This window comes from Podarcis cretensis, assembly GCF_951804945.1.
Source record: "Podarcis cretensis genome assembly, chromosome: 1".
NCBI classification, from domain to species: domain Eukaryota; kingdom Metazoa; phylum Chordata; class Lepidosauria; order Squamata; family Lacertidae; genus Podarcis; species Podarcis cretensis.
Window position 1 is genome coordinate 84,400,872 of NC_137170.1, and position 22,459 is coordinate 84,423,330.

Sequence of the window (22,459 nt, forward strand, 5' to 3'; positions counted from 1 at the left end):
TATTGCCCAAGTGCCAGAATATACATCAAGCCACCTCTTTAAAACAAATGCACTTAAGTATGGTCAGTTTTATTTTTATTTTTATTTTTATTGGGGGGGGGGAGCAGCAGGAGGAAGGCTTGATCCAGAACATACTCCAATCTAGATTGGGACTCGAAGAAAATCATTGCACCTATGGTTGCCTTTTCACTGCTGAAACTGCCAGCTTAAAAAGTGGCCAGGTTAAGCGCACTTACCTGAACAGGTATTTTGTGCTCCAGTGTGCTGTGTAATTGGGATAACTAACACAGCATGCAAGGCAGTTACTTGGCCTAGAACCCATTAGAAAGGGAGACAGTTCCCTACCACCACCTAAAAGGCATACAAAACCTAGCAATCTGAAAGCACGTCATTGCAAGTAGATAAACAGGCAGTGGGAAGGTAAACGGCATTTCCATGTGCTCTGACATCCGTCACGGGGTTCTGTTGCCCCAGAAGCGGTTTAGTCATGCTGGCCACATGACCTGGAAAGTTGTCTGTGGACAAACACCGGCTCCCTTGGCCCAAAAGTGAGATGAGCACCACACCCCATAGTCACCTTTGACTGGACTTAACCGTCCAGGGGTCCTTTACCTTTTACCTAACACTCATGGATGCTGATACAGCTATGAACACACAGTAGTAGAGTTCCCAAGTGCCTCACAACCCAGAAAGCAAACTATCAACCAGCATTTTCTTACTACTTCAGGTATGCAAGGCCTTAGGGAGGTGTCTCCACCCCAATCATTCAGCGTGAACACTGAGCTCCAGCTCTGAGGGCCTTCTCAGTTGCACCCAACCAGTGGAACACCCTCCCGTCAGATGACTTTTAGAAGACATCTGAAGGTAGCCGTGGATAGGAAAGTGTTTAATGTTTGATTATTTTACTGTGGCTTTATAATTTGTTGGAAGCCGCCCAGAGTGGCTGGTGCAACCCAGCCGCATGGGCAGCATATAAATGTTGCCGCTGCAAGTCAGCTGAGACAGAGCCATAGCTCAGTGGTAGAGCATCTGCTTTACTTGCAGAAGGTCGCAGGTTCAAGTTAGGGCAGGCAGAGATCCCTGCCTGAAATCCCAGGCAGTTGCTGCCAGCCAGTGTTGACAATACTGAGCTAGATGAACTATTGGCCTGACTCAGTACAAAACAGCTTCCTACGTCCCTAATTATATTTGCCATTCCAGGCCTATTTATCCAAGCAGGATAACTCTCATCATCCCTGACTACTGGCCAGGGCTGATGCAGGCACAACATCTGGATGGCCATAGATTCAGCTTAAATAAAGCTCCAAAGGCGTAACCCTAATCATTTCAAAAACTTAGGCCTAACACTGCCCTCTTAATGAAAGGATGTATCTTAACTGGAGGAGGGAAAAGAAAGGAAGCAGTGGGAGGTTAGCACATGCAACAGACATTTAAAGAGGCACCACAATTTGGTCCCAAAATGTTTGTATCCAAAAGAAACAGCACTGGCACAAAATAATTAAGCCAGATGCATATATATAAGATAAGCTGGTTCTGCTTTCAACTGCTAAAAGGTTGCTAAAATATAGAATTTCTTGCAGCCTTCTACTTCAGAACACATTCCTCAGATTATTATCTTTCAACAAGCATACCAAAGTCTTTATCCCAGTTAGTATCTGTCCTGGATTGGAATTGTTTTGCTGTATGCAGCAGTTTTAAACTGTTTTTATAATTATAATTATAATTGTTGTTGTTTAAACTGTGTTTATATGCAGTTGTTTTATCTGTTATGTTATACACACACACACACACAACCCCATCACATATAGAAAGATACAGAGAGAATGGGGGAATATGAATTGCTTCAAGAGAGCAATCCAAAATTGTAATAAAATAATCTTCCCAGATGGTGAAGTGTTTGACAATTGTCAGCAATCCCTGCACACCTTCTCCAGCCCCTCCTATAACTTGATACTGTACTTAAAACATGACACTCGTCCAAGACAACAGGAGTCCCCTGTCTTCAAAACAACTGCAGATCACCCCCCATATACGGGCATTAAATAACTGTTTTACAGGCATTAAGTAACTCTATTTTGCAATATTCAGCTTTTGTGGGCTAACAGCTCTCTACATCAACCTTTGCCAACCTGGGGCATTCCATGTTTTTGGAATACAACTTCCATTATCCTCAACCAGTGCAACTCTCAATGTCTCCCCAGTTCCAAAGACAGAAACTAACAGGAAGAGTTTGCTGAACCCCGGCAACAAAGTGAAGAAGCTTTACTTTCTAGTAATTCCCCAAGTAGAAGATTTTTCAAAATACCGTATTTTTTGCTCTATAAGACTCACTTTTTCCCTCCTAAAAAGTAAGGGGAAATGTGTGCGCGTCTTATGGAGCTAATGCAGGCTGTGCAGCTATCCCAGAAGCCAGAACAGCAAGAGGGATTGCTGCTTTCACTGCGCAGCAATCCCTTTTGTTGTTCTGGCTTATGAGATTCAGAATATATTTTTTTCTTGTTTTCCTCCTCCAAAAACTAGGTGCGTCTTGTGGTCTGGTGGGTCTTATAGAGCGAAAAATACGGTAACCATTTCTGAAGCCACCATTGAAAATAAATTGTGAGGAAAGAGAATGAAGTCAGGAAGAGATCCCAAAAGATCCTGAATTAAAAAGGGGGATAGAAGTATGGCTAGCAGCTCACCATCACCAGTTATGGGTAGGAATCCAAAACCACACTCTGATCATGCATAAATGGACACATTCAGGAAGCACATCATTCAGTAGCACTTCGCGACTTTCCTCCCAAGTTCTTGTGCACACAAGACAGAACACAGGAAGTGGTTTTAAATCAAGTCAAGTCATTGGTCAATCTAGCTCAGTATTGTCTCCATCAGTGGTGAGGAACCTATGGCCCTCTGGATGTTGTTGGGACTACAACTTCCATCATCCCTGATCTTGGCCATGCTGCCTGGGGCTGATGGGAACGAGGTGTTCAACATCATCTTGAAAGCTACTGGCTTACATTGACTGGAACCAAGCTCTCCAGGCCAGGGTTTCAGGAAGGGGCTTTGCTCAACTCTATCTGGAGATGCCAACAACTGGACCTGGAACTTCTGCATGTAAGGAATGTGCTCAGCTATTGAACTACAGTGTTTCCCCTGCAACATAGCAACACACACACACAAGTGGAAGAGGGAAGAAGTTGCAAGAAGACTAAACAAACTCTTTCCTGGTAAGCATTGTTGAAAAACACACCTCCATTTTTCTTCTTTCTCCACTTTCAATCATGTTCTTCATATGACTTCTTTATGCTTTTACTTTTAAAAAAGGCGTACACCTGAAAATGGGAAGTATGAACCCTAGCCACCTTAGTCATTGCCAAACTTGGATGTGTTGCCCCACATGTCCCAAATGCCCCTTACTCTTCCAATAGCCTTCCTCTTTTTATTCACTGAACCCCTTTGCTTTGACACATGGACCCTTCTCAAGACCCACTTCTTTGTTAAAGTTTTTCCTAGCTTGAAGGTCAACTTCTAGTTAGCATCTTAGCTCCTTCCTGCACTGCTGAGCTCCCTCTAACCCATGTGGTCAATTCTCCATGCATCCATGACCTTTCACCTCACAGCACCTTGTCACTGCACAGAGGCACAGGGCAGAGGTGTCGGCCAGTACGTTAGCTCTGCCTATCAGTATTTTTAGTATCACTACTACCACCACCACGCCAGGTCCCAGGGAGGGGTTTCCACAATCTAAAGTTAAAACGGTTAAAATGAATTACAGTCACAGGACTAGATGCTGCCAGATGCTGGACGTCCTCAGCCCCCTCTCACATTTCTGCCAGAGTTAGAAACATGACTCTATCCAAAGTCACAAGGCTAGAAAACTGCTCTAGCAGGACAACAGAGATTCTGCACGTGATCAGGAGCAGGCACGCCATGGACTTGCTGGCATGTGCCTATACCTTGGATACAGGTGGGGCTGGGTGAATCTTTTAACCACGAATTTCATCAGCAGCCATAGTTACAACCCTTAAGAGAGAGAAGGATGGACATCAATGTGGGGTGGGAATCAGGAAGCTTGGTAAACTCTAACTTGTGCAGGTGTGGGTTGAGAATGACACCCAATGGTCAAGGGGTCAGGATGCCCCCTTCCCTAAATTAGCAGAAGGAAAAGGTACTGGTTGTGCATAGCTTCCATACACTTGAATTTATATGCCCCAGACACCTTTTCCTTGGTGGGTGAGAGTTTTACAGCAGCGTACCTTTGGATCCTGATAGCATTTAAGTTAACAGCAGCATCTGTTCCACTTGGCAAGTAGTCCAGTGGCCAGGAAGGAAGCGAAACACTCACACACTTTGCTTGTAATACAGCATTCAAAAAGAGAGGCCAGGGGAAAACTCTAACAAGACTGGGGTTTTAGTGACCACCTTGACATTTTTTTTGCAAACTGGAGGACTTCAAAACAGAGGGCAAAAGCTCCAGGTCTGTATTTCGTTCACCTGTTTCTCATTCTGGGATTTGCTCTCCCTGCTCCTACGCCGAGAATGTTTTGCTTTTACTGGAAAGGCATCTGCCTTTGCCAAGTGTAGAGCAAAAGCCCCATGCAATATCTTTGTTCATTACTCAGCATGGACTTTGAACAGTTGCCACTCCCTGAGCAAGCAAGTTCCTTGTTCATGAAGAATGCAAAGGACACCATACACCCTTACAGGCAGGCATAGTCCCTTTCCAAAGGCGGCCTGAGTTTCTTCCACCCCCCTCCGGTCCGCCAGCTAGACTTTTGCAACAAAGCTTGGGCTGGCTGCACTGAGGGCGCGTCCCTCACCAATTAGAACTGGCCCAGGGCAGAAAGGCAGAGCTTCACCCCCAACATGTGTCACACACACAAGACTGGTTTAACTAGTTGATTTGATCTCACTTCAAGAGACTCACCTGGCTCCCTATCCCTACACACAGCCGCCCCCTGCAACCCCTCCAGGGATGTAGATTACATGCCTAACTAATCAGGACTCTAGTGTCCCAGGCTTATACTCACCATTGCCTCACCTGGCCATATAAGGGGAAAGCTGAGCAGCTCCAGGAGAGGCAGATAGGAAAGCAGTGATAAGGGTGTGGAAAGGAAGGGCTGACTTTGGAGGCCCCTCAAGAGAATGAGCGGAAGACATGAGATCAAGTGGGAGGGAAGGGAGTAAATCCATCTACTCAAGGCTCCGACATGCCTCAAGGACAGTTCGAAACACAATTCCATAATGAGGATAAATACATTTTATGCATGGGAAAGCAGCAGTTAAACAAAGGGGGGGGACTAGCTTTAGGATTAGCTGAGTGTGGGGCATAAACAGAGATCAAATGAGAGATCAAAACTCTAAGACCTATAGAATCATAGAGTTGGGACCACAGGAGTCATCTAGTCCAACCAACCCCCTGCAGTGTAGGTATATTTTACCCAACGTGGGGCTCAAACCGACAACCCCCTTGTGGTTTCAGTGCGGATCCATGTCTGTAACAGGAGCTGGCTCCTTTCCCTTTTCTGGAAGTTCAAGTTAACTTGGGGAAAATGTACAAAACCAGCTACAACACAGTTTTTGGGATGGGCTGGAGGAGCAGAAGAGTCCAGCTCCATGAAGCAACAGCGAAGCACACACCAAGAAACATGAGCCCTGGCCTGCTCAGACCAAGGTTACACCCCACATCTGACAGGAAGGGAGCAGCAGTTCTGAGGTGGAGGGAGGAGGGGAGGGAGTATGGAGCATATACACAACAGGAAAGGAAATGGTGCCGAGTCGGCAGCAGAACAGAGGGAAGGGATTGTTCCAGTGGTATGCCAGCAATCTGACTGCAGGGCAGCTGTCCTTCTGGGCAGTCAAAGGAGGGTTTTGTGTGTCCCTAGTTGAGGGTTGCCTCACTGGTAAACGCCATGAATCTATGAACTAGAAAGATGTAGGAAAAGTGAGGTGTCCGCTCCCCATTTCTGAACAGCTTGTATCCACAGTCCCAGATAGCCAAGAATAGCGGTACCACCCACATTCCATCTGTGTTCAACAGGTAAGTTACAGAGGACCACTGTCAACATGCACCAGTGTGGAATGACTAGTCATGGGCTAGCTGCTAGCAGGATAACTGGCTAAGAGGCTGCAATGAGGAGGCATGGAGACTACAGACAGGTCACAATTAAGACAGCACAATAACTCTTGAGGCCACCAAGATCACACATTTTGGAGCCAGCCAAGCAACACCTGCCCATCTAATTAGTGAAGTCAGGACATTAGTGGTATGGGTGGATCCACAAGGACTGATCCCGGGGGTAAAGGGAAAAGTGCACACAAACTTAGCACCAGAGACCACCCATTTCTGGTGACAAAGCAGCATAAGAACAGAAGCACACAATGGGAGCATGCTGGACCAGCCCTATGGCCCATCTAGTCCAGCATCTTGTTCTCACAGTGGCCAGTCAGATGCCCACATGCAAGCTGGACCTGAGCACACCACCACTCTGGCCACCTGTGATCCCTTGCCACTGGTATTCAAAGGCATAGTCCTTCTGAAAATGGGGGCAGAACATAGCCATTGTGGCTGGTAGTCACTGCTAGTCTTATCCTCAATGGATTTGCCTCATCCATCCTCTTTTAAAGCCATCCACGCCAATGGCCACCACCGCCTCCTGTGGGAGCAGGTTCCATAATTTAACCATGTGCTGCATGAGGAAGTGTTTGCTTTGTTTCTGTCCTGAATCTTCCAACATTCAGCTTCATCGGATGTCCACAAGTTCTAGTGTTATGCAGGGAGGTCTAGGCACCAAACTCATATGCCAGGTGTATGCCTCTTTCTCAGCAGGTTGGCTTTGTTCCCAGACTACTCACTGACAAAACCCTTAGTTGTTTTCCTGGCTCCCTTCACCTGCTCCATCCTTTCATTGCACTAGTGCTACAAACAACTTCATTGTGTGTGTGTGTGTGTGTGTGTGTGTGTGCGCGCACACACACACACACACACACACACACACTCACACACTGCATCTCCTTTGGGGTGGGAGGAGAGGCAACATGCCAGAAGACTGACCACTGGGAGTCTGCGCTGCAGGCTTGCTCACTCCCCCCCTAGAATGGCTATAACTCTGGGCTACTTTGCAGGGTGAGTATAACCCACATTCTTTTAGCAGCATATCCATACCCCCCACAGTGCGGGTACAATAATGATAAACTTTACCTGTACTTGGAGAATATTTTTTTAAAAATGTTTTCCAACATTAATCATTTTAGGTTTATTAAATATGGTCAAGATCAGCTCCTGTCTTTGCTGCTACTTTTCGTACAGACACATTTCTGACCTATCAAAGTTATACTAGTCTGCATTTCCAAATTATTTTCTGTCCGCCAATCACTTTTCCACAAAGGAAGATGAAAAGAGCTTAGAAATGAACCAGGAAGTTCCTTCTCCAGATAATGGGTGAATCATTCTAGACTTCTTTCTGCCTTGCTTTCCTAAATGTCAGTCACTGCTATGACATCATTCATTAGCAAAACACCACTTCAAAGGCAGGACCAGGCAAGTTTCTTGCAAAGGGAATGGACAGTATAATGCTCTCACCTTTTGTCCAATATTTTGGATTATAAAGGGGCTAGGGCATAAATAAAAAAATCAGGAAAGTTGGAAATTTGGGGTTATGGTTCATCATGGAGAGGAGGGAATGTACTCCCTCAAAGACACCTAGGATCAGTGGATTAATTACGGTTCACAAAGTATACAGCCCCACAGCTGCTAAAACTATAGAAGATGCTTGCGCAAGTACAACTATTCATTGGGCCTTTGGGTACTTGTTAACTTGAAAAACCTAAACCAAGCACCACACTAGTCTAGTCATCAATGTAACTGTGGCTGATTGGGGAGTGGCATTTCTATACCTGAAGGTGGTACAGGAATGACTGCATATATCTGGGCTAGGAGTGCTTCACTGCTGCCTTAAATCAGATTATTACTAGTATTTATCAGCAGCACTGGTAGGATACATATCTGTGACAGATGCATGCATCTACCAGAAGAACCAAGCGTTGTACACACTGGCTGTGTCCAACGTGCACTGGGAGCTCCCATAATTTAATTTACGTATACACAGCCACAGAAGAAACACACCAACCAAGAGATCTCATCTCATACAAGTTCTATTTTCCTCCCCATGAGAGGGAGGGGACAGATCTATGGATGAGGCAGTCAGTCAGGAAGAATTCAACACTCCCAGCCTCCAAGCACAGGAGCTTTGCAAGTTGGGAGTTGAAAAATCTTTCGCAACACAAAAGGCCACTTTTCCCCCTCTGTGGGAATTTGCAGCTGAGCTCTGGGGACAAAGGGATTTCACAGGCACATACACAGACATCTCCCTTCTCTACGCGCCCCCCCCCAACCACCACCTCCCCTCCAGCTTCCCCATTTCCTGTCACAGTAGCACCAGACCTCAGGCTCAGAAACAAACAAACACAGAGTACTGGATTCTGGGAAACGGGCCAGAGCATTCCAGGGCAGCCTGGCCACCAATCAGGAGCAAGAGCTCCCACTTTACCCAGCAGTGCTCCTTATCATGTAAGAGGAAAAACAACCCTTCCTGGCTCCCTCCTCCTTCCCCACACCAACCCCCACCCACCCCGCCAAAGCCAAGGCAGGATTTGACTGAAGAGGCGGCCGCTTGGCTCGAAGGGGCTGAAGCTTCAAGGATGTAGGGGAGAATGTGGAAGGAGAGAGGGAGGAGGAGGAGAACTGGTAATTACCAAGTTGGCCATTTTGCTACAAGAACGCCGCAACCAGCCATACGGCAACTCCTGGCTCAGCATTACCTATAAAAGCACAAAGCAACGTGGTGATAACATTCCACGTCGACAAACCAGTCAAGATTCCCTGTACAATCACTTCGAGGCTCGCATGCGTGATCCTCGGTGGGATCAAAACAGTCCCTTTGTTATAAAGGTACCTCAAAAACTCATTTGCAGGTGTTCCGTTCCAGCACTACTCTGCTTCAAAAAACATTCAGGGAGAAAAGCCAGCTAGTTTTCAATTACAGCCTTACGGCAAATAGAATCTTGGCGTTCTTCGAGATAAGGCCCTGCCTATCAGCTGCACAGGAGCAAAGTCCTCTGCAGACAGCAACATTCGCCAGGAGGAATCATAGCCTGCCCTGGATACTGTCTGCAGGAAGCAGCCCCTAGGGAGCGGTCCGATGGCCAACGCCCAGCTGACTAAATTTTGCATGCTCTTTTCATGCCAAGGAGGGAAAGGTAGCTAGCACACCTACCTAGGCTTTCTGCATTAACTTTGGAGATAAAAGCTTCTTTTCTTCCTCCCTATTTCACCTCAGCCAGAGGCTAGTTTGGCCTAAGGCACAGAGCATCACAACCCTATATGGAGAGTTTCTGCCAAAGCAGCCAGTACCAACTTTCCAGGAAACTCTGCATGTTTGAGATGGGAGCAGCTGCCGACTGTGCTCCTGGCACCCCCAACAAAAGGCTGCCTGCCCTGTTGTCCCAGTTCCAGCTACAAAAGTGTCTGAAACCCCAAAACTGCTATCCTCCCTGCACCTAGCACAACAGAAGATAATTCTTAGGCCAAATGCCTATGTACACAAGGGAGCTTAAAACAAACATATACTTATGCAGGCTGACTGCCATGCCTCAAACTCTGCATCGCAAGCATGCTTTTACCCATGGGGCACAAGCACGAGCTCTCTCAGCAAACCTGACATTCAGCCCTTAAAGGACCAGCTAGCTGGTGCTTGAACAGAGCGACAACCAAGTGAAGAAAGGTGTTTGGTCTCAGGTGCCCAAATGTTTGCGGCTGCCTCAGAGAAATTCAAGATACATGGCATAGGTCCATTTTCATAGCCCAGGAATGCAGCCCCACAATTTCCAGCAACAGCCAAGATGAATTTTCCTTTGTGGAGGACCAGTGGCTACTAGCAACTGCAGCTATGATTGCCTCCAGTGTCAGGGGCAGGATGCCTCTGAATACCATCTGCTGGGAATCACAAGTGGGGAAGAATGCTGTTATGCTCAGGCCCCAATTGCAGGTTTCCCCACAGGCCTCCATCTGACTGGCCACTGTCAGAACAGGATGCTGGACTGGATGGGCCTTTGGTCTGACACAGCAGGGCACTTGTGGAGTTGTGGAGGCTTGGTCTCAGCCAAGGCACTGCATGAAGGAAATGCCTCCTTCAGTGCCCTGCAAATGGTTGCACTAGGAACTGTGTCATCAGCTGGCTAAGCTACATCTCAGGAAGGAAAGGAGACAATGAATGTTGACTGCAAAAATAAATCAAGCTAGTAACTGATCTGAAGATGTAAGCTACATTAAGGGACAGCTTAACTTTTGAGAAAACCCTTTCTGCAGGAGCCTGCATCTTTTCCATTCGGGAATTCCTCAGAGCTAATATTTTTTTCAGTCGTAATAGTTACACAGAAAGCCTTGAGAACTGCAACAATCTTATCTGGAAATGTTGGGGGGGGGGGCGTCTATGCGGGCTTCCAATAGTTCTGAGTTAGTCCTTTACTGTACTGTTTGAAAAAAGCTTTTAACAAATCTACACACAAAACCCTCACATCCTTTCAATGCTCTGTGCTCTGTCAGCTGTTTCTTCCCAAATGTCAGTTTGAAAGTCTCCATCTTGTAGATTGGGACTCTAAAGGAAAAATGTAGAAAAAATAGATCATCATCAACCCAATTCTGATGGCAGAATGTGAGTTTCCTGGTCTCAGAACCCAGTGCCCCCTAAAAATACACATGGTTAACGTGTGCATGCCACAATGAGATACCGAATCCATCTTCTTGAAAATTTCAGCTTTCAATTAAAGAAATAGTTGTGGAGGTAAGTATGAAAGCATGGGGGGGGGCGGCGCTTTGTGAAAGCTTGCAAAACAAGACTGTTGTTGACTAGGATTTCCAGTGATTGGAGGAAGGGTTTTCTGGGTCCCTCGTAGACTTTGCACTAGCCATTGTATTCACCTTTTCCGCACAGGACTTAGATTGTTAAAACAAGCTCCATGCCTAGGCAGAATACACAGCCCTAACAGTGATGCTTGAGTCATCTTCTCCTTTCTTTATTTCACAAGCCCCACCTTGCAACGTCCCTATTCTCATAGACTGGATCACTGTGAGAGAGCAACATAAGAAGCTGCTCTTTACCAGGTCTGACTATTTGCCCATCAAGCCTAATAAAAGGTAAAGGTACCCCTGCCCGTACGGGCCAGTCTTGACAGACTCTGGGGTTGTGCGCCCATCTCACTTAAGAGGCCAGGGGCCAGCGCTGTCCGGAGACACTTCCGGGTCACGTGGCCAGCGTGACATCGCTGCTCTGGCGAGCCAGAGCCGCACACGGAAACGCCGTTTACCTTCCCGCTGGTAAGCGGTCCCTATTTATCTACTTGCACCTGGATGTGCTTTCGAACTGCTAGGTTGGCAGGCGCTGGGACCGAGCAGCGGGAGCGCACCCCGCCGCAGGGATTCGAACCGCCGACCTTTCGATCGGCAAGTCCTAGGCGCTGAGGCTTTAACCCACAGCGCCACCTGCGTCCCTTATCAAGCCTAATACTGGTACACTATTGCTGACAGCAGCTCTTCAGCATCTCAGGCAAAGATGCCTTCCATCACCTGCTACCTGATCTTTTAACTAAACTGGAGGTCTTTATCACATACACAGCCCAACAGGACAATGACAATAATCCACCAACAGCATACAAATCAATATGGCTAACCTGATCCAAAACACCCACCCACCTCACTCACACACGAAAACAAAGATCACCACAGCCAATCACAAACAAACAATCACACCCTAGGCCAACCCCAACCTCTCTCACCACCAAAGGAACACAGGTGAACAACACAAGCACGCTGACACCAAACTCCACATACATTAAGCATAATAGAAACACCGCTACCCGACCCCACCCCCATCCATCTCCCCTCCCTCCACCCCCCATTCTTTTTTTTCTTTTTTCTTCTTCTTCTTCCCCTAATGCCTCAACAAATGAAACGGATTTGTAAAAATGTTACATGGGGGAAAAAAATACGAGGCATTACGCTTACACTGTAAAACAAGAAAACCCTTAATAAAATATTTTTTTAAAAAAAAAAAAAACTAAACTGGAGGTGTGTGTGCCAGGGGTTGAACCTAGGGTTTTCTGCATGCAAAGCATGTGCTCTACCACTGAGCTATGGCCCCTCCCCACTTACATGGCACAGGGGCAGGGCATACCCTATCATGAAGGTGCTGCATTATGTCCTAGGGGTGATCAAAGACACACAGCATTCAGTCTAACTCAGGCCCCAACTAACCCCCAGAGCACAACTCAAAAAAGCCCGTGTCATAGCCCACGTGGTCCAGGCCATTTCCTCTTTCTCCAACCTGTATGCAAGATCAAAGCAATGTACAACAACCTGCAAACAACCTGGTAAGTTTGGCTAGCAAACAGGAAGAGTGTGGGCACAGATCTGGAATAACAAGTGCTGCAGGTCTGTTCTTTTGGTACATGCCACACGGCTGCACAAGAGCAGGATCAAATGTTGCATGACGCCAAACTGCTGTGGGTGTGGGCTCTGGGCAATTTCATATTCAGGCACTCAAAACTGTTAGCTAGAGTAGATATGATCTGCAGCACTGCCTCTGTTACTGCCATCATCCCACTCTGCTGTTGTTGTTGCTGTTGTTGACAAAAGTCTTGCAGACACGGCACACTCTCTCCCAAAGGAAAAAAAAGAGACTGGCCTTTGCAGTAACACCTACACAGAACTACTAATAGAAGCATCCATTTCTCAGGACAGAAATCTTTTCTTTACTCTGTGGGGGGCACAGGACAAAGAGACGCATTACCTTCCACCTAGCAGGCACTGAACAATTTTAGGAAATAAAAATGTAATCTCACTATATAGCATGGCCACTCTTCACAAGCTTTAAGTATTTGATTTAATTCTGTTCTCAGGCTTTGATGGGAGGCCTCCTGTGGGGTGGGGGCAGGGGGGACAATTTCACTTTTCCAGGTCAGAAAAATCCGGCTATTTATTAAATCTGAAGGATCAAGCTAGAGGACATGTCACCGATGCAAGACACACATTTCACAGGAATCCCCCTGCCTAGCAGATTAAGTCACTCAGTCCTCAGTTCACTACAGAAATAGGTGTTCATTACAGCACTGGTGATGTTTTGGAGACATATCCGTTGCAGCATTTTGTGCAGGAGAAAGGATTATGCATCCCTTGAATCCCTCATACACATACACAACACCATGTGCATCTGCATCCCACTGCAAATTTCGCATACTAGTCTTGGCCCAACCCAGATACACAAAGCACAGCAAAATAAAAAAACTAGCTACAGTTGAAATTAGGTGGCTTAAAACTAAAGAGACATAGAGCCACTCATTTAGTTGGTGGGGAAGTGGGAGGAAACATCAACGTCATGCAAAAAGCTTTCAAAGCAAGTCCTTTTGTTGTTCAGGCAGAAAGGAAGTAAGCAAACAAGGATTTCCTGGTCAGACAGGAAATGACATTGTGTTTAGAAACTTGCAGGAAAGAGAAGGCAAGTTTGCCTAGTGAACACTAAATTTTGCCTGGCCTGAAAGGAGCAAGGGTGCAGGGCGATAATTCTGAGGGAGCATGGCACTGACACCCAGACTTATTCCCCAAAGGATTCCTAATCTATGCTTTTCTTTTACAGCTGTGGAGCAGCTGCCTCCTTTAACAACTCCAGACTCACTCATACTCTCCGTTCCTCCTGCCAACCAGGGACACAAAGCTGAGCATTTACCTCCTAATGTTCCCTCTTTAAACATATTCATTTTACCTCCTCCCCACACCTCACTAAACACCAGAATGTTGTCACTCACACCTAGACCACAGGCACACCTATTAAGTTACTCCTTGACTTGAGCACATTAAACCTCAATCCTACTACCTGGCAAGTGACAGACACTATATATGGCGATATGCCTTCCTTAGATTGGGACACCAATGCACTAAAGGTTCCTAACAGTGAGAACATTTTCGGAACTCCCCTCCTATAGATGACTCAGATGTATAATACCTAGAAGCTGCTTATGACATTATGAGAAATCAGCTGTGTTATTTTCACAGCTACTACAGATAACAGTTGTGAGTTAGCCAGGCACCCTCTCATACCCAGACACATTACTCAAAGCGGAAGAAATCTGATGTGACATTTCCTGTGTGCCAATGACTGATAGGCCAACTCAAGGAGGGCATCAACAAGTAAAGGGCAATGACAACTAGCACAGTGGGTCCCACACATTTTTTCCCACAGATCACCTGGAAATTGCTAAAGGTCCTGGCAGACCACTTCTATCTATCTATCTATCTATCTATCTATCTATCTATATTATGCCTGTCGCAGCAATTGTAAAGCTCGCGGTGCTGTACCATTTTCAAAACTGTATTTTTATCTCTTACATTATATTTTATTGCATTACAAGTTCAGTTCCATAGAATTCAAATGGTAAGTGCTCTTCATGGAACCATGCTGCTGGCTAGTTGAATGAAGCTTGCGGGCCAGTTTGGGAACCCCTGGACAAGCAGACATAGGAGGGGGGAAATCAAAGGAGGTGGGTAGAAAACAGATGGATTATCAAAGAAAATCATTTCAACTCTTCTGGACAGGAGTGGCTCTAACAAGACATTCAGGCCAAATAGAAGCAAGTAGCACAGGCTTCTCCGTCACCTAGACAAAACCAGCTTGCTTGATTCGTAAGCAAGGCAGTGGCAGAAGTGCATGCAACAACATGTTCAGAAAAAATGTATGTACTACTCTAGAGGGCAGGGAAAGGGGCGTGCCGATTAACATGCATTGCCCTTCCATTAAAGGAGGCTGGTTTCAACCATGGGAGGAGTAGTGGGTTGCTGATTTGAAAATATTTCCAAGGCCTGCAACTCACTAATGTTGCAATACGGCTGGTCTCTGGGTATATTAAGCAAGAGTTTCCCCCCAGCAGGAATTTGGAAGGGTGGGAGGGGAGGAGAAGGGGGGGTGGGGAAGCAAGAGACCCTATTCAGTTTAGCTTGCTGGTCACTATAAAAATCCTGTATGTAAAAAAAGACAGAAACCCCCCCAGCCCCCCCCCCAAAGGTAATGGTATCAACTTTTGCCCTCTTTGTGGTAAATGACAGTAATCTCTATAAAGAAGATGGGCACAATCATGTTTTCTGCCACCTTGGTTCTTGGGCTGTTTCACCCATTATAGGCCAGCAAACCCAGCTTTGCCACCTGACAGGGAGCTGCTGCCAACCCTGGTGCTCCACTCAGCCTTTCTGTACTTTCCAGATGTGTGTATTGCACACGATATATTTTTATGCATGAATCGGCTCTTAATCCGTATGTCATGGGGTCAGAACCAAACCTTAAAAGTCTATGACAACATTGGAATCCAACCAGTCACAAAGGGTTAGCCATCGGCCAATCAAACACAGCATCGGAAAGCGTAGCACGGGCATATTTCACAGCAGGAGAGGCCCACCATTTGCAAAACCACAACTCTCATCATCCCCAACCATTGGCTGTGCTGACTGGGGTTGATGGGAATCCAACAACATCTGAAGGGCCATAGGCTCTGCCCCTGCCCCCGTGTTCTATAGGTTGTTAGGGCTTTTGTTTTTACTTGTGGAGAATGCAGCGGCAGCAGAACTGTCTGGCAAGCCACACTCTGTGTTTGGCTGTGTTTGGAGATTGTGGGTGCTGGCAGTAGCTGTAAGTTGAAGAACTGCAGAAGGGTGTGTCACGAGGACTTGCTTCTACTTAGCCACAAGAACAGCCAAGGCTGCAGCTAAGAGAAAGGCCAGGAGATTGGCTTTCTAATGGCAATATACACCATCAGCAGAATCATCCCAGTGTTACAAAGTCAGTTTGAGCGAGTCTGTTTCCATAACATCACATGCACCTTCCCTACATTTGCCCTGAAACTAGGTTTCAGGAAAATCAAGAGGGAGAACTAATGGTCTCCCTGTCAGTAGTGGTTTGTTCCTCCCAGCATCACCATTCCACTTGTCTTGTCTCCCCAGACCTGTCTCAGAGTTCCAGCTATAAGAAGTGAAGCCAGAAGGCAGCACTTACAAGTCCATACTGGGAATACAATATCCACAAGACTCCCACTGTCCTCTGTTCCCCACCCAGAATGTCCAAAGTCCAAGTCAACTACATGGATGAGCTAAAGTCTCACTTGAGAATGACAGATGAGAGATTTTGCAATGGAACTAACATGTGCCAGCCTGTCAGAATATGTTGCAGAGCAGGGCAAATAGGTAAAAATAAAATTTCAAAAATCTTCAAGTGTGCTTTTACAAAAGAGGTAAGTATGCAATTCTTAACTACAGGTTTGGCTGACAAAAGGTATTTCTTATGCATTTTATGGCCATCCCCATTTCTCACACAGCCAAAGAGCTAACGGGGATGTGGGGACAGCAGAAGTGTATCTGAAGGAGCATGCAAGTTACAATTTTGACCAGACGGAGAAGGGGGACATAAGACACCCAAGGAACAAATAAATGGAAGTTAAGGATAACAAGGCATGAATGCAAGCAGGCTCTCTTCCATAATTCACCCGATGCTTTTGAATGTCCTGCCCACTTTCTTCTTCTTAGTTCTTGTGGTTGCATACAGCCCACAAAATAGGAAACACTACTAGAGGGTAAAGCCACCATGGTTTGTACTTCCCTAAGTCAGGCAGCTGTGGGTCATGCTTTGATGACTCAGGTAATGGCAACCACCAGATCTATTCTGCAAGCTCCCCTCCTGTCACTAAACCCAGAATAGCTCTAAAAGCAACTCAGAAGCCCCTTGATTAGCCAACACCCCAGCAAGTCCTACTTCATCATGGAGGAATGTGCAAGCATCACTGGTATTGTCACCATCCCTTAATGACCTCCATGACATTATAGAATTTCAGCTCCAGATCTCCAGTTTTAGTAAACAGATATCCGGATAAGACTAACAGCAGTCAGTGGGTGTATTTATAAGAAGCAAAGGGTTTCCAAATTCTTTTGAATCTGAAGACCATTCATTAACCACCATCTTTCATCAGGCAGAACACTTACGAATAAAACCACCACTCTACACCACTTAACCTTCCCTTCTATCTAAAGTAGAACCTAGCAGAGGATGATCTCCCAACCAAACATTCTTACAAGCTATTAAGACAAACTCAGGTTTGAGCTATGTGGAAGCAACTGCTTCAATTGCAAAATCCTATGGCAAGAACAAAGACAGCCAAGTTCACACAGTTCATGTTACAGAATCATGAACCATTCACTCCATTCTCCCTGTTTGCCAGTCCAACCCACCCTGCTCCTACTACCCACTGCTCCTGCTGGCAACAATATCACAGTAACTCATTAAACCTATCTGGCCTTCCAACTACTGATATCAGCAGCTGCACAGATAACACTGTTCAATTCATGTGGGGGGGGGGAGCCATTTTAACCTGCAGACTTTCAATACACTCTCCTTTTCCATTTAGACAGTTTGCAAGTCATTTTATCAAAGGGACACTTGCTTTCCACATGTATAAATAATTAGCTTGGCAAATTTCAGATTCAAGGACAAGTATAAAAATAAGTAGAAGTCCACCCAGGCCCTTTGCCAGCATTTCAGAAACAACAAACATCATTGTGGATGAGATCTTTCTACCATGCAACTAGCCGCACACCCAAAACTCAGCAGCTGCAAGATTTCCAAGCTTGCCACTTCCTCACTTAAACCCACTTCAAGATTTAAGCAAATGAAAAACTGCAGAAGCCATCCCAGCCAGGTCTGCCACTTCTCAAAAATGAAAGTTAGGAACACTATATGCAGATATAAATATAGAATATCCCCATCTAGAGTCAATATGAGGAGAGGAACCAAGTGTGGTATGGCAAGTTCCGCTGCTATTGCCTGTTCCTGTTCAACCCTGTCCCCCACTTTACCACTGAGCTGTCAAGACACATTTGTTCTGCCTTGCATCACTGTCCTCTCTCAAATTTTCAACCTTGCTTGCTAAGCACAGAAGCCTGTCCCCAGCCCATTCCAGATTACTATAGGCTTGATGAGAGTAACACAAGGTGTGCAAAACCAGTAGTGCAGCTAAAATCCAAGATGCACAAGGCTGATGCTCCTTTTATCAGGGATGGGGAACCAGTGACCCTTCAAATGTTGTTGGGACTCAAGATTCCCACCAGACCCAGCCAGACCAGCAAATGCCCAGGGATGATGGAAATTGTACTCCAGCAGTAACTGGAAGGTCACAGCTTCCCCACAATCTTCAGATTGTGGCCCTTTATGGCAGCACCATGTTTATCATGCTGCATCCCACCCTTTCTGAAAGGAGCTCTAGATGGCACATTTGGGGTTATTCCATTTTATTATAATCACAACAGCCCTGCAAGGTATCTCAAGCAGAGATTAAGCATGCAGTTCTTGACTACAGATATAGCTAACAGATGACACTTCTTATGGATTTTATAACCAGGGGACCTTTTGGCTAAGTAACACAGAACTACCTTATTCACATGCAACACTGTCCACTATAATATTGTCCTAAAAAGTTCCTTAGCTCAGGAAGTTAAAGTTTATTATGACCTTCTCTTAAGGTGGGAGCTGCAGCTGCCTTTCTACCATCGATTTACTGCTGGCCTTTGAGAAGTCATGCTTCTCTTTAAAATGGAGGTGAGGGAAATTCCCCTCAGCATGTGCTCAGCCTAGCACACTGCCCCACCCCAGAGTGCAAGCAAGCAGTCTGCAACTCAGGTACCAGAGTGCTGAACTTTGCTTCCTCAAAAGGCGGCCATGAGGTTTACAGAGTACTCATATGTGTTTACGTGCTACTTTTCTGAAAGGGTTTCATGTTCCCACCGGGTCATCCACTAGGCTGGCCAGAAACATTTTTGGTCTCAGTCCATACAGGTGCAGAAAAGGAGTCAATGAGTTTTCACTGGTTCAGTCTATTTACTCCACTCAGGTGGAGCTTAGGTGACACCCCACCACCCGCCAATTTGTCCCTCCCCACCACCCCAAAGGAACCACTGCAAAAGCATGAGGGCTAAGCTATATAGGATCCATCTCCTTTGCCACAAGAAACCTTCACTTTGTTCACGAGCTTCTCCCTCCCAAAGCCTGGACTATAAAAAAGATCAGTGGCTGCTCACCTCTCCAGGAAATGTATATTCAGCCCAAGTGGTACTACCACAAAGCAAAAGGGGAAGAGAGATAGTGGCAAGAGCCCCATAACTACCAGTCCTTTGATATGAAGGGATTTCTCTGTAGATCTCAAAGGAGGCAGGGAGAGTGCCTGCACCCTGCCAATCCCATACTTCCTTTGTACTGGAGGACAGGACAATCTCTTCTTCACTGCACGCATTTGTTCCCACTGGCAGAAAGCCAGGATTTCTAACATTTTAGATATATATGATTGTGTTACAGGGAGACTTCTGAACTCACAAGCAGCCCTGTCTTGTTTTGTTAGACCCAAACACAGAAAGCCCCTCCCTGCTCCTTTTTGAAGTGTCTTTGTGTTCGGGCCTCACAGAGAGTGAGCTTTCTTAAGGGCTTGGTGGCCAAGGCAGGTTACTACTGTACTGCAATTCCACTGGATTCTCTACCTCAGAGGACCTGGACAAGCAACAGCAGAAGAAACAAAATGGCACAGAATGGACAGTACAGGAACTCAACCAACTCTCTCCAACAGCTGCATTGTGAATTGCTCCTCCTTTTGCTATTCTATCCACTCAGCACAATACGGGTATGGTGGTCTGTGAAAATTGCTTCTGGATGTTAGCATCTTTGTCTGGGATCCACATCCTCCACAAGATCCAGAATCCAGAGCATGCTTTCCCCAGGAATCCCCCTTTGAACTCCTGTCTTGAATAATAAGAAATCCAAAATATAATTACAAGTTCTATGGGGGGGGGGCAGGTATTCACACATCCCTGATCAGCGCACTTTTCTAGAGTTAACAGAGGCACATCTCTGCCCAAAAGAAGCCTAAAATTCAACAATGGGAGAGGACAGTAGGAAAAACAAGAGAGGGGATGGATGAAAGAATCAGATAAATGTGGGAGCAAATGCAGTTAAGTTTCTTACAAAGATTTCAGGGTACAGCTAACCAAGATCCTGAATGCCGACGGTACTTCTGACTGGTGGGAGACGCATCGTAATGAAATATAAGCCTAAGCATCAGCTGGTTTCATGAGCATTCCTGCTTTTATAGAGACGCCCCCAAATATTTTAACGATTTAGGGAATAAGTAGTAAAAAAAAAAAAAAAAAAAGTTCGCGAGTCGCCTGAAGGCTAGCCGACGAAAAGGCTTCAGCGTTTTTGAAAAATCTCAACCCTTTAAAACAAAGGCAAGGTTGCTTAGACCAGTAGATAAAAATCCAGTTACCTCTCAATGCCCGATGGCAAAAGGCCCACTCCCCACTCCCTGAAAGGCGGAGGCTAGCAGCCCCTACTTTAAAAAAAGAAAAAACGAAGGACTTTTGCGTCCTTCTACCCGAAGAGTCGAGTTCCGAGCGGCTCACTAGGGAGTCCGTTTCGAAGCAGCCTCTGGAGAACAAGAGAAAGAGGCCCCCACCCAAACGCACCTGGGGAGAAGCAAAATGGGATCCACCCAGCCCGGTGCCTTTCGGAGCGCGTTTGACACGGGAGCCGCGAGGGAGAGCGACGCGCGCGGCCCAACTCCTCTCTCTCTCCTCTCTTCCGAAGCGGCACCTTGGGAAACCGGGGGAGGGAAACCTCCTTCCCCAGGAACTCCCCTCACATTCCTCTCCTTCAGTCGCCCCAAGAAAGGGAGGGGGAGGAGAAAGGGGGGAGCCAGCAGCCCTCCAATGCACACCACCTTCCACCCAACACAAAAGTTTTTCTTCAAGGGAGGGAGGGGAGAGGTGCTTTTATTGTAATGCACCGCCTTACCTTTGTCTTTTTTGCCCCCCGCACTCTCCCCTTCGGGAATCGCGCAGCCCCTCTCTCGAATGCTAACTAAGCAAGTTTTACTTCTTCCCTTCTTACAGGTTTTTGTCTTTTTTAAAAGAGGCGTGTGGCGGGGAGGGGGGGCTGGAGAGAAGAGGCAGGCTTTTCTTTTCTCGCGTCCGTGAGAGTCGCCGCCGACCCAAGCGCTCCTCAGTTTCCTCCTCTGATCATTCAGCTTGACAACTTCGGGTAGAGACTGCACGGGACCAGACGCCTTTTTGTCCCGCTGCAAATGCAAGGCAGAGGGCGTGCGGGAGGGGGAAATAATAAAAAAAGCGTGCCGTTTCCTAACAAAAGCACTAAAGACTCCAAGAATAAAATCTCAAAGGGAGCTTTTATATATATATATATATAAAAACACCAGCAGCAGCGCGCGCACACAAAAGGCGACGAAAAAAAAACCGAGGAGCGCTGCAGCGATCTCCTGCTCCTCCTCCTCCTCCACCTTTTCCTGCGGGACCTTTTCTCTCGCTTTTTCTTTCGCCCTCCCCCCTCGCTCAGCTCCAACACCTAAAATGGAAGTTGCACCCAGCCGACGGCAAAGGAGGCTGGGTGGTGACAAACTGTGCGCTCCAGCCCAGCCCCTTTTTCCCTAAGTGATGTCAGCTTCTGCACGGCTCCAATGGGAGGCAGGCATCAATCAGGGAGCCGAGGCTATCCAATAGGAAACTCCATTGTAGAATTTCTTTTTTTTAAAAAAAAGAAAAAGAGAGGAGAGGAGATACAGACAAAAAAAAGGGGGAACCGCATAAGAAGGGAAAACAAGGAAATATTGCTTAAAATCATAAACAAAGCCAGGTTTCCATTAAAAGAGACAGGAACGCTCTCCATCCCTTTACATTGCAAGGATGCACTCACATTGCAATTCAACATGCAAAACTTCCGCCGGTGGCAATGGAGGAAGATTCCCGGGACCGAAGTCAATTTTTAATTATTTGCGTTTCCTGTCTTCGGCGAGCTTTCGCAGCGCCTTTACACTTCGGTCCTAGGCGTGCTTACTCGGAAGTAATTCCGATGAATTGATCGCTAGGAAGCATCGCCACTGAATTGCAGCCACCTCTCGTGAGGCTAAACGTTGACTGAGGCTGCGATCCCGCTGGAGTTCGACGGGACTTGTTTCCTTGTACTGTAAAGTGCGCCTACTAGGACTGCAGCCTTATTTGTTCTTGTGGGCGCTTTCCTTGCACTTTGCATGCAAGCGCTCCATCTCCGGAAGGGAGGAGACGGGCACTACCTATAACAAAAGGAATGCAGTTTCCAATCCTACCTTGGTTATATTAGGACTCCTTTGAAACGCACATGGCCAGATAATCAAGTCTTACTTGGAAGCATTGTTAATTGACATCAACTGACAGAAATTTACTCTCGTTCCCCCCCCCCCCCCGCCGCCCCTATTTCTGTGGTAAATCAGCTTCTTTGTCTCTTTTATTGGCCTGTGTTTGGAATTTACACAATACAATACAATACAATACAATACAATGCGTGCTTTGATTTCT

At 46.4% G+C, this 22,459-nt stretch overlaps 1 protein-coding gene across 10 annotated transcripts in view; it reads right to left on the minus strand.

Moving 5' to 3' along the window:
- CTNND1 (catenin delta 1) overlaps positions 1–21,500 on the minus strand; it is a 58,264-nt gene extending 36,764 nt beyond the window's left edge. For 3 of the 10 annotated variants that reach the window (XM_079953551.1, XM_079953552.1, XM_079953548.1), the window contains exon 1: positions 20,907–21,500. The gene's annotated coding sequence lies outside the window, so the exon portion shown is untranslated. Of the gene's footprint in view, positions 1–20,379; positions 20,509–20,578; positions 20,728–20,906 lie in introns of those variants that run through there. The other 7 variants (XM_079953553.1, XM_079953555.1, XM_079953556.1 and 4 more) reach the window with 5 other exon arrangements.
- Between the last annotated feature and the right edge of the window lie 959 nt (positions 21,501–22,459).